The following is a 13,168-nucleotide window of genomic DNA, read 5'->3' on the forward strand; positions in this document are numbered from 1 at the left end:
ACAAGGGGAGGGCACATCCAGCATATCGCCAATTGAGATGAAAAAAATTCAGGTGATTCTTTGAACAAAAAAAACGAATGCGTGTTTTGGGATTTTTCGAGATAGGGCCCTGATCGGTAAAAAAAAAAAATTTAATGTAAGTAAAAATACGACATTCATAATTAATTTAATTACAAAAATTATTTCTTATTTTTCATTATGTACCAATTCTATCTTTAAAAATCTAGATTGTCTACTTCAATCAATAATTTCTTCAACTATTAATAATGTTCCATTTATTTTTAATATTGGTTACTTTAACCATTTCATATTGTAATTTCATGTGTATGTTGATAACATTAAATTAACCTCGATAAATTTAAATTTAAATTAATTTACTGTTACCCTGGTAGAAATTCTCTATAAAATAATATTATATTATATTATATAATATAACGGTCAAAATCTAATGTACATAATGAAAAATAAGAAATAATTTTTGTAATTAAATTAATTATGAATGTCGTATTTTTACTTACATTAAATTTTTTTTTTTTACCGAACAGGGCCCTATCTCGAAAAATCCCAAAACACGCATTCGTTTTTTTTGTTCAAAGAATCACCTGAATTTTTTTCATCTCAATTGGCGATATGCTGGATGTGCCCTCCCCTTGTAAGTGCGTACACTCTACAGTTTTCGACTTATTATTGATTTTATTATGCTAAACGTACAGCGATTGAATACATCATTGAAAACTGTAAATTTTAAGAAAATTTGAGTCGAAATTATTTATCTATTCCGTATTTCTTAAATATCTTCGTTTCTATTGATTTTATGACAAAATTTGATAGAAAGTAATTGAAAGCTTATAAAATTTCCTATAAGAAGCACTTTGTTGCGTACGGTTTTCTTTAAGCAGCGATGAGTAACTGAGGATTGAAAATGCATGTAATATTTCATTTTTCGTATAGAAACAATTTTAGCTACTTTTGAGCCCAAAAAAATGCATGAAAAATTTTTTCTCAACTTTCACAAGTACCTGAAGTGATTCTTTGGTCATTTCTGAATCACGGTGTCTTGGGTTCATATTTTTATGATGGATAGTATATTCTGTCAGTGTTAGTCTGCCGTTTCACGTGCTAACCGTTTCACGTGCTAATATTTTGTGAATTCCTGTGTACCGTTTTGTGCATTTCAGTACATAATTTGTAGCCAATCATTGGAATATTTAACAGGAATCAGTGTATGAAGAGTAAGTACTATTATGACATTTTTATTTTTTACAAGTATGTTTTGATAGAATATTTATTATAGCTAGAAGCTATAACAAATTGGCTTTAACAGTCGGTACTTTTTTATAAATGTAAAATGTAATGAGGTAAAAAAAAATGATGATAAAATGATGGTAAATGATGGTAAATGTAATGATGACCTGAGTAAATTATCGTGACTAACAAAAATGCATCAATTGTTCGTAAACACACCGAAAAAATTGTATTCTTGAAAGATGTACTTAATATTTCCTCTTAACAGATATAAGAATATTTCCTCTTAAATTAAGAATATATTTTTGTAAAATATGAAGTGTAAAGCCATTCGAGTCTGCACAAGGTATTGGTGTGTGTTATTATAAATCCTTTATTGTGAAAATACTTTATTGTGAATATATTTTTGATTTGCGAATGGGATCGTTGCTATCACGCGCGTTTCGCGCGGTTTTCCATGATGCTCACATGCATTTGTTTTCACGCTCAGTCTGGATATTCACGGTGGCATCCACGCGGACGAAATTTTCACGTAGGCACGTGTTTGCACGTGTTTAGGTAAACAGTAAATAATGAGTACTAAATAATATTGTCTACACTGAATCACATTTAAACCTTGCATTTTGTACTTCATTTTAATGTACGAAACAATTTTTGTTATTCACGATAATTGCCTCATTACAGTTAACAAATATATTCTTATTTATAATCCTATATTTTTTATTCATACCGTTCAAATTGAAAACACAGTATTTTTACGTAAAGTATTTAATAATGGACAACGATAAATGCTGTATCTGCGGTACGGGAGGTACGGATGAAATGTTACGCGGTGTTTCGACGAAAGCCTTGCACTCATTAATCGACGCAAGCCGAATGCGTAAGGATGGAATGGACCAGATCATATTCCGGTCAACTTCTGTAACAATTCATCCAGAATGCCGAAAAAATTATACGCGCAGGTGTAGTATTAATGCAGCGTTAAAACGTCAATCTTCAGAGGATCCTTCGAGTGCTGTTGAAAATAGTGAAGAAAAACGGACACGACGTTCATATTCGTTTGATTTTAAAGGTTGTTGCTTGATTTGTTCTGAATCCATTGATGAAGAAGCGTTTAATTGTAAGACATTGTGAAGCGAAAAGCACGGAAAGTACTGAAACAAAAAACTATTGACATGATCGAGTCAACAGCTCGCCTGCGAAACGACAAGCTTGATACAGAAGTGCTTGAACGGTTGCAATCGTCTAAGAATGTCATGGATTGTGATCCGATGTACCACGTATTGTGCTATGCTTCGTTTTTGAAAATGTCACAAAGTGGTAGGAAAGCGGGAAGGCCGATGTCAATTGATATAATATCAGCAGTCCAAACGATTTTCAATTACATCCGAACATCACAAGAATGCCAGTTTACTGTTGAAGAACTACTTCATGTTGCAGAGGAAGCAGGGCAAGAAGTGCCATCGTGGAAGTCACTGCATAAAAAATTGATTGAAGAGTTTGGAGATGATATCATCGTGATCAACGTACGCAACAAAACTCCGATCGTATGTTTTGCGAATGTTGGGTATGATATCATCGCACAGTCGTGGTATGAAGAACGCTTATTGGACAAAACTAGTGAAAAGATGCGAATTGTTCGAAAAGCGGCCGACATTATAAGAGCTGACATCCAACTGCAATATTGCGATATTGAGTCGTATCCTGCCAGCAGTGAATTTCTGAATGACGTAACAGACCAGAAACATTGTCAACGTTCTTAGAGAGCATTATCATGAAAAACAAAAAGAAACCAGAGTCTTTTAAGAAAAAATGCATCACGATTGCTCACTGCATAATATCTGCAGTACGGCCTACTTCATTCATATCCAATATTCTACTCGGTGTAGCTTCTTATATTTATAAAAAAATCGGTTCTAAGACTGTTATCGAAATTTTATCGAAACTCGGTTTGTGCGATTCTTACAATAGTGTGAGGGTACTGGAATCGTCAGTGTTGCATGCACCCGCATACGAAATTCGTCCCCATTCACACTGCCAATTCATTTTCGATAACACCGATTTTAATGTAAATACAGTTGACGGATTAAATACCTTTCATAGTATGGGTGGTATACAATGTGTTACCCCTCTCTCCGCAATTGTAAATTCATCAGATCGAATAAAAAAGGAGCCACTTTTGAAGAAATGCAGTCAACTGAAGAAAAGCGGTGTCTTGGAATTACAAATTTTCGAGAACAGGACTGATGCCGGTTTAAAATCTATAGTTTTTCAAGATTTATCGGAAGAAGTGGCTGCTGGCATTGGCTGGAAAGGGGAATTGCAATGCCAACCGTGTGTGATACCTTTTGGATGGTAGCAAAATATCACGACGTACCAAACATGCCTGGGTGGAGAGGCTTGAATGAGAAGGCAACATCACACCGAATTTCCGATCAGACAAAAGTTCTGTACCTGCCTTTCGTAAATGCACCTCCAAGTGACTATGACACAATTTACACATCTCTGCGGATGGCAATGCGAAAAGCCAGAGAAATGAAAACTGTGATAGTTACCTTCGATCAACCATTATACATCAAAGCTCGTGAAATAGTTGCCTGTGCTGGAGAACATTCGGAACTCAGTAACGTTGTTATCAGACTTGGTGGCTTTCACACGCTTATGTCATTTCTAGGATGTATTGGTTACATAATGGCAGGAAGCGGATTACAGCAACTTCTTGGTACTATCTACGCTCCGAATTCAGTGATAAAGTTACTTGCTGGCCACGCATATGCTAGGGCGATTCGAGCGCACTTGCTAGTTCAATTAGCATTAGCAAAAGTCCTACTGAGAAAATTAACAATTACATCTTCTGAGCGCGCCGTGGTTTTTTCTATGGCCGAGCAGTTCGAAACGCCCCCCAAGGCAGAAGATATCGACAGTGATTCCAATTTACAAAATCTCGCTAAAAAGCTGGAAATGGAGCTTCTTGAATTGGACAATAATGGACCAACGGCAAAATTATGGACTCAATACTTTCACATGATAACCGTTTTGAAATTATTCATGGATGCAGAGCGAGAAGGAAATTGGGGCAATCACCTCCTGGCAGTTCGACACATGCTTCCTTACTTCCACAGCAGCGGACACTTTTCATACGCGAAATCATGTCACATTTATCTACAAGATATGGTTCACTTACAACAAAAAATGGATGCCCGCGAATACGAAGAGTTTACGAATGGAGGTAGGTTTACCATCAAAAGAACGAAAAAGTATTGGTCTGGAACGTGGTCCGATCAAATTATTGAACAAACGTTGAACAGGGAATTCACAGTGTACGGAATCACCATCGGAAGAGGCATTACAGACAGTTCTCTTACGTCTTTCACAGTCACCAAACCAATTTTGCACAACATTTGTGAGGCTGTCGAAATGTTTAGCGAGATTCAGTTTGCAACAAGCGAGCAGCATGTAGAAGCTCGTGAATGTCGGATTCAACGCGATGATAAAGATGTGGATAAACTTATTCAGTGGCTGGATATTCACGAACCATTTCAAGTTACCGATTCAGTTACGTCTTTGAGTAGCGGTGTAACAGATAACAAATCATCAGTTAACTGTTTCCGAGCGCGTGAAATCGGTGAATCGCTCATTGAAGAAATGAAAAACAAGACATTAAAGGAAATTAAAATGAAGCGCAGCAATCGAGTTTCATCATTATCATCGATCAACTGTTCTGTTAAAGTAAACGATAAGCAAGTGACAGTAGATCCATTAACATTGTTCCATCGAATGACTATAGCAAAAAAAACCGAAGCAAACTTAGAAGATTTTTTGAAATACGAACTGGCTCCGTATCCACTCTCGTTATTTTACGAAAGTGGTATGAGAAAAAATCAGAAATCGTTGTTGACGAAAATGTTCGAAGAGTTCGGCGACGATTTACCTGCAAACGTTGACCACGTGTTCGTTATAGATGGAGGCTTCTTGTTACATCGAGTAGTTTGGAACATCAACACAACATACAAAAGCATTTGCACAATGTACGTTAATTACATTAAGCAGCATTACGGCAACAACTGTATCGTAGTTTTTGATGGCTACAACAATACTACTTGCAGTACCAAACGCATGGAACAATTGCGAAGAGATGGCAAAGTCTCTTGTCCTGATATTTTCCTTGAAGAGCACATGGTGTCTACGATCGCTCAAGAGTCATTTCTTCGAAATAACAACAATAAAAGCCGATTAATATCTATGCTTAAAAAGTATTTTGAAATTAATGGATATCGAGTAGAACAAGCAGAAAGCGATGCTGACGTTTCAATAATTCAAACTGCTATAACGGCTTCAGCAACAAATTCTACAGTTGTGGTAGGAGAAGACACCGACCTGATTGTACTGCTGGCTGCATTGACTCCATCCAATAATAATATATTTTTTTTAAAGCCAGGCAAAGGCAAAATTAAGAAGCAAATTTTTTCCTCACAAAAATTACAAACCACCGAAAACTTACAGTCCACTATTTTATTGGCTCACGCGTTTAGTGGCTGCGATACGACGTCGGCAATTTTCCAAAAAGGAAAAAGTACAGTTTTCAATTTACTGAAAAGCGGAAAATTGCTAAACGTGAACGACGTTTTCATGTCATCATCTTCGGATGCTGCCGAAGTCAGAAAAGCAGGAGAATTACTGTTCTTACATTTGTACAAATCAACGAAACCACATGAAGATAATTTAAATAGACTCCGTTACGATGCATACAGACGATCAGGTTCAAAAAAGACGATTCGCTTGCCTGCTTTGCCACCCACGTGTAATGCCGCTGCCCAACATTCGTTCCGAACTTACTTCCAGGTTCAAACATGGTTGGGAAATAATGAAATCCATGCGGAATCTTGGGGATGGGAAAAGTCGGACGGTTCTCTTCGCCCTATTTTTACTTCCGACCCTCCAGCACCAAACGAGCTGCTGAAATTAGTAGTGTGCAATTGTCGTTCAAATTGCAGTTCATCGTGTGGCTGTAAAAAAGCCGGCCTGAAATGTTCCGATTTGTGCGCCAATTGCATTGATTCAGGTTGTCTCAATATGTGGCTACAGAGTGAGGAGTTTGACGACAACGATGACATTGAAGGGAATGACCAAATAGAAGAAGAACACAATGTCACGTTGTAATTATTTTGTATCAGTGTCGTGAAAAAAAAAGAATAATTTTTATCGTAATTTATTGTACTTTCATTTTAACATATTTCAATATTTTTAACTTTTATTCTCCACAAATATCCCTTATTTTTTAATGTAACGCAAAGATCTTGAAATCATATTGTTAGACAACGGATTAACTAAGAATTTTAATAATAATTTTAATTGTAAATATTAATGTAAATAATTTACTAATGCCTTATCATATTTCCTAATCCATATCAGCTGCATATTATCCATTTTTTCTTATTATTAAATTTCACCGCTATACGTCCTCTTATTATCACTTATCGCTCGTTAAAAAAAATCATATCGCTGTCAATATTAATCGTACGGAAATGTTTAAAAAAGGAAATTGTTCGTAATTAAATCCTCTACAACTTTTATTTGAAACATTTTTCGATACGAATGACCATTCTCGAGATGTTCTACCAAATCGATAAATTTCCTCTCATTTTACTGGGCTATAAGGCTAAGATCGTGTTAAATATTCGATGTCAAAGAGTTCAAAATCCCGGTAAAATTGCGTGTTACTACTTACCCCTGTTACAACTAGCCCCTCGCTCCCCTACCCGAGATTATCGGATCTCACAATAAATGACTGAATTTATCAACTTTTAAATAGTCTTAATTTAGTTTTTTTGTTTAAATTATATTATATAAAAATATGTTTTTATTTTCTACGTATCCTACGAAGGAAGATATCTCGATGTGAAGTTCAAATGTCTAAAATTTTGACATTGACATTAAGATACGTCATCATCGCCCTCGGAAATGTTGTCCGTTTCACGTTATAAACGACAGACGGCGCTTGCTGGCATATTTTATTTTATATCGATTAGCTATCAACGTAATGACATTAGATAGATAAAAACCAGCGATGGCAAAGGAGGATTTTTGTATCCTGTTAAAGCAGTCAATATCTTGAAAGCTGACGGAATAATTGTTCGAGAGCCGATTTTGGTTCTAAGCTATGCTTTGAACAGGGAATGGAAAGTTACTTTTTAAAAGTAACTAGTTACAGTTACTCGTTACCGAGTAAAAAATGTAACTAGTTACAGTTACAGTTATCGCTTTTTAAAAGTAACTCGTTACAGTTACCGTTACTTGAAAAATAACTTTTCGTTACTTTTCCGTTACTTTTTTAAAATCAATTTAAAAATGTACTTTTGAATTTTTTTTTTATATGTAATACTGACAAATATATAGTTTTTTTTAAAAAAAAAAAAAACAATGTAGAATGGCTCAAATAATAAATTAAATAAAAGTAAAATGAGAAGGGTTACGAGCCAAAAATGAAACAGTTTATTTCCGATAAGAACGACGATGACAATGTAATTAAATGTATAAATATATATTAGAACAATACATAGATAAAACAAGATAAAAACAAACGACGTTTCGACACTTATTGTCATCGTCTTTTAAACTGTTTCGCTTTTTGGGTTCATAGCCCTTCTCATTTTACTATTATTTAATTTATTTTTTAATTTTTTTTAAACACAATTTTGTAATTCTAAAACCTGTAAAATATGCAGCAAACTGAAATATTTGTATGTCCTATGTATTACATAGAAGATAGAAGTGTAAAATAATTACTGAATCATAACGGCCGAATGTCTAAGGGCTTTCAAGTCTTATTGATAAGCGCTATAGATAGCATGTATCCAATCGAACCGTGTTTAATCGTGTGCAAAGTAACGACAAAAGTAACTGTAAATTTCGTTACCGTTACCCAAAAAATGTAACTCGTTACAGTTACAGTTACCAAAAAAAGAAAGTAACGCAGTTACCAGTAAAGTTACCAAAAAAGTAACTTGTAACTGTAACTTCGTTACAAGTAACGAGTTACTTCCATTCCCTGGCTTTGAACTGCATTGTCACCTCTTAAGCAATGCCGAAGAAGACAATGAACGCGAAAATCGCATGCTAAAGCTACAGGTGCGCAATTTCTAACCAACATGGAAGGAGAGGAGAGTTTTGATGCCAGTTTTATATAAATTCTCACGGAATTATAATTAGCACCTGAGATACAGCTCGGTCGTTAAAGGCATTTATTGATTGTGTTTCTCACGGTCCTATAAGATTTAATATATTTAAACATTGTTTCTTTTTTATTTTAAGGCCAAAGGCACGCACAGCGAGCTCTATTATTTTACGCAGACCAAACGATTATTACTGTGCCGAAATGGAACGTTCCATACATGATGCGTTATGCGTTGTCAAGAGAATCTTGGAAAGCAAAAGTGTCGTTCAGGGCTGGGTAATATTTAAAATAGTTCCATTTTAAATACATATTTAAAATGGAAATGGCATTTTGCATTTTCCATTTTGAATAGTTTTTTAGAAAACCATTTTCATTTTACATTTGAAATGGAATCATGTCTATCATTTAACCATTTATAAAATAGGTAAATGGTTTTTTTATGTATTCATAAATTTTCCCTTAAGAAGAATCAAGTATCGTGATTGGTGAGAACACAATTTCTTCTATGACGATGTTGTCTGATACATTTAAAAAACAATTGTTACTCAAAGCAAATAGTGCGTTTATTAAATTAAATAAAACTGTATTACTGTAAAATGTATTTTTTTAAACAAATATTAAAATCTTTTTAGGACTGTACAATGATAAACAACAATAAGAAGAAGGAAGTTAATAACAGTCAAAGCTGGATCACAATGCTTATTATAATTATGTGTGAATTTTGTATACTGCGTATGTAGTACTCCCATATAAATATTATTTATCATTATACAGTCTTAAAAAGATTTTAATATTTGTTAATACACGTCGATCCTGAAAAAGACGTTATTCCTACTTTAGATAAATATTGCGAAGAATATTACTACGTCGATCCCCTCCCCCATCAGAGGTCTATCGATATTCGTAAAAATTTCTTGCAAATACTGAGATACGCGTATATCTCTATATATAGAATCTCGATTTAATAATTTACACAGGCGTCTAAGGTAGGTTTCCACTACAATACCTTACTGATGAGTCCAATAGTGGAAACCTGGACGAAACACCAAAATTATTAATATTTTTCGCAATACATAAGAATTACAGAATTTTAAATACGAAAATTAAAAATTATCCTTTTCAGATTTTAATATGTCATTCAAAACACTATTAAGATCCATGATGCTATGAGCATCAAAAATTGTTAATCAATTAAAATTCATGATATTACTGCGGTAGTAAGTATGTATGCGCGCGTCAATGCTGAAAAACTATCAGCGTCGCGATTTATATGGGGGGACTACATACGCAGTATACAAAATTCACACATAATTATAATAAGCATTATGATCCAGCTTTGACTGTTATTGACTTCCTTCTTCTTGTATTTTCTTTAATTTTTTATAATTATCCCAATAAATTGTGAATTAAACTGTAATATAAAATAGATATTAATTACAAATCCATAAATATCGATTTTTATTAAAAAAAATGGATGTTCCAGCATTATGCAAAGTAATTTCCAACATAAAATACTTAAAAATATGTATACCAAGTAAGACCATTTTGCATTTGAAAACCATTTAAAATTCCCATTTATCTATTTTATATTTAAAATGGATTAAAAGAATCTATTTTACATTTTGTATTTTAAATACTCTTTTTAAAAGTATTTTATATTTGGTATTTTAAATGGAATTCGAAAGGCATTTTACCCAGCCCTGGTGTCGTTGCAGGAGGAGGTTTTTTCTTTTTTCTATCTTTTTCTTTTTATATGTTATATATAGATTTATAAGAAATATTTAACATTACAAAATGCGTGATATCTCAACAAAATTACCTTTTTAAAAAAAGGAAAAAAGGCGCCAAGTGTGCAAAAATGGAATGAGATCTTTTTAGATTGTGCCAAATTGTGGAAGGAATATATTTTCTTGCCATATATATAACATATACTTTAGATATTTCTTCTTTTTACAAGGTATTTTTGTTAATTTTTATACATAATAACGATCTTTGTTTTTTGCTTATTTATAATGCGATAATTTTTAGATAATATCGATTATTGTAATACTTTTATCACAACAATGACTAACAATTTTTATCTGACGACTTCAATGATTGACTACAAAAAATTTTAATATCTGGACATATCGCATAATGTTTTAAAGAATTTTTATTGTATTAATTTTGTTCTAAAGAATTTATTGTAATAATTTCGTTGATTATTTTTAAAAAATTTTGTTAACATTGAGAATGACCCGATCGGCGTCGAAACGTTTGTGTTTTTATCATTTATCTTTTATTTAATATATTGTCTTTGTTCATTTAAATTTTATTGTTGTTATTTGGCTCGTTGCCCGTCACACTAATTTGATTTTATATATTATCGTCGAGCCTTCTCTCAATATTATTAATTTTACATATACTTTATTTCAAAAAGTAAAAGTACAAAAAACAATTTGGCGCTGCTAGACGGTCTAGCAGCAAAGTGTAATTCGTGAACTAGCTGCGGCTGTGAGAATTTTATTTGAACGAGTGTTCAATATACTACACGAAAATTTGGGTATGAGAAAGCTAACTACTATAAGATAGGTGCCGCAATTGTTAACACTCGATCAAAAATGTGAACGAGTTCGTACTTCTCAGCATTGTTTGGACATGTCTAGACGCAAATCAAAGGAAAATTTTTTGATTGATAAATCTAGGCGCAAATCAAAGGAAGGAATTTTGCGTCGATACATAACCATTGATGAAACATGGATCCATCATTATACACCTGAATCGAAACAACAGTCGGCAGGCACAATAGGTTCCAAAAGGTGGAAGTGCTCTGAAGCGACTAAAGACTCAACAATCGCACAGTGATACCAAACTGAATATAGGCGATCGAAAATCATAATTGTTATAAATGAATAAATATTTTTATTAAAATATATGTTTTTATATTTGTTGAAGTGAAAATAGTAAAAATATGTCTCGCTTTTAGATTTTATTCAAAATTACTCTAATATTAGAGATTCAAATATTAAAAATTTATAATAAATAATTTATAATTGTTGGTTTCATTAATATGATTGTATTGTTTTTGTTTAATAATCTCTATTTATAATTGTGTATAAAATTTTAGATGTAATAGCACTTTTCCTTAAAAAAAATATGAAATTATGATTTAAAATAAAGTTTGAAAAAGTTAAATTAATGAAATAATCAATATGTCATTGAATAAGATATTTTGGTAAAAATGTAGATTAGGGGAGCCTCCTCCAATGACCTTGACCTTTACATATGTTGTCAAGGTCATGATCCTGAGTGACCTTGAGGATGTTTTAACCGTCGGACCTAACTCGTTAAAAAGTTATTAACAAAAAAACCCGCACACGCACACGCGCCTTCGGCCACCCCCCCGCACCCACACCGTCGACAGAGGTCTGTCCCGACAGTACTATCATAGCAACAGTATAATCGTAGAAGTCGTGTGCCCCTGTGCAGGGGGGGGGGGGTGAAAGTTATTTCGCGTGGAAAGTTTAACATTTCTGAACAGGGAAAGGTGTAGAATAGTGATTCATAAATGGTAAGAAGTGTACCTCTTGTATTCATTTTGATTGCATTTATTCTTGGTCTGTTATATTGTGTGTGCGCGTGCGTGTAAAAATAGTACTTGTTATAATACATATATGGTAGAAATAATACATTAATTCGTATAATTTTCCAGAAATGATACGTTAATTTTGAAACTTTTTTTATTAATAACTTTTTAACGAGTTAGGTCCGACGGTTAAAACTTCCTCAAGGTCACTCAGGGTAATGACCTTGACAACATATGTCAAGGTCAAGGTCATTGGGGGAGGCTCCCCTAATCTACATTTTTACCGATATTTTAACTAATAATATGCAAACGAAATTATTCTTTTAAAGTTAAATTACTATTAAATTTACTTCTAAATAAATATTACGATAAAAGCAATTAATTTTTTGATAATGAACATATAATTTAATTTTATAGGAAAAGGAATCAAAAGGAACTCACAAATAAGTTATTGTTGTTAGTTTTTGTTGTTGTTTCTAACAAAAACTTAATTAATTTAGTATAATTTATTATGTTTAAAGTAAACTAACTATATTAGTAAAAACTTTGTACCATCTTCTACTACGAAAAAGATATTATAAATCCAAAATAATTATTTTTTGTGTTAAAAAAATAACTTTTTGAAACGCGTCCTGTGTAACTGAAATCTAAGAGTTAATAATTTTTACTTCTGCAAGTCTCGGTAGGTCTTTTATAAAGAAAAACGGCGCGTTCGCCGTTGCTAGGCGTTGTTTATAACAAGCGTTGTTTATAAGCAGAAATAGTTCGTCGCTAGACATGAGTTGCGTGCCTAGCGACGGCGAACGCGAACGGCGCGTTTGGCAGGGCGGTCCTATCCAGCCGCGCGCTTGCATTTGACGGTAGGTCGGGCGAATTTAAATATATTTATAAATTAATATCTCGTTAACTATTATTGCAATCGCAAAATGGTACAGGACTTTTCGATTTAGTATAGTCTGTTCTACCCACACACGAAATATTTGGCGGTTAATTTCAAACACCCTGTATATATACAGAAAAATTTTTTGGTTTTCTTACGATAACTCGGTCAATTTTTGAGCTACAGAGTCCATCAAAAAACGATTTTGTTGGGAATTTTCGTAGCTATAAGCTCTCATGAATTAAAACTTATTTAAAATCCTTATTTTTAAAATTCTGTCGTTTAAAGGGATACGGAAAGAGGA

This window comes from Cyphomyrmex costatus, unplaced genomic scaffold, assembly GCF_001594065.2.
Source record: "Cyphomyrmex costatus isolate MS0001 unplaced genomic scaffold, Ccosl1.0 scaffold224, whole genome shotgun sequence".
Lineage (NCBI taxonomy): Eukaryota > Metazoa > Arthropoda > Insecta > Hymenoptera > Formicidae > Cyphomyrmex > Cyphomyrmex costatus.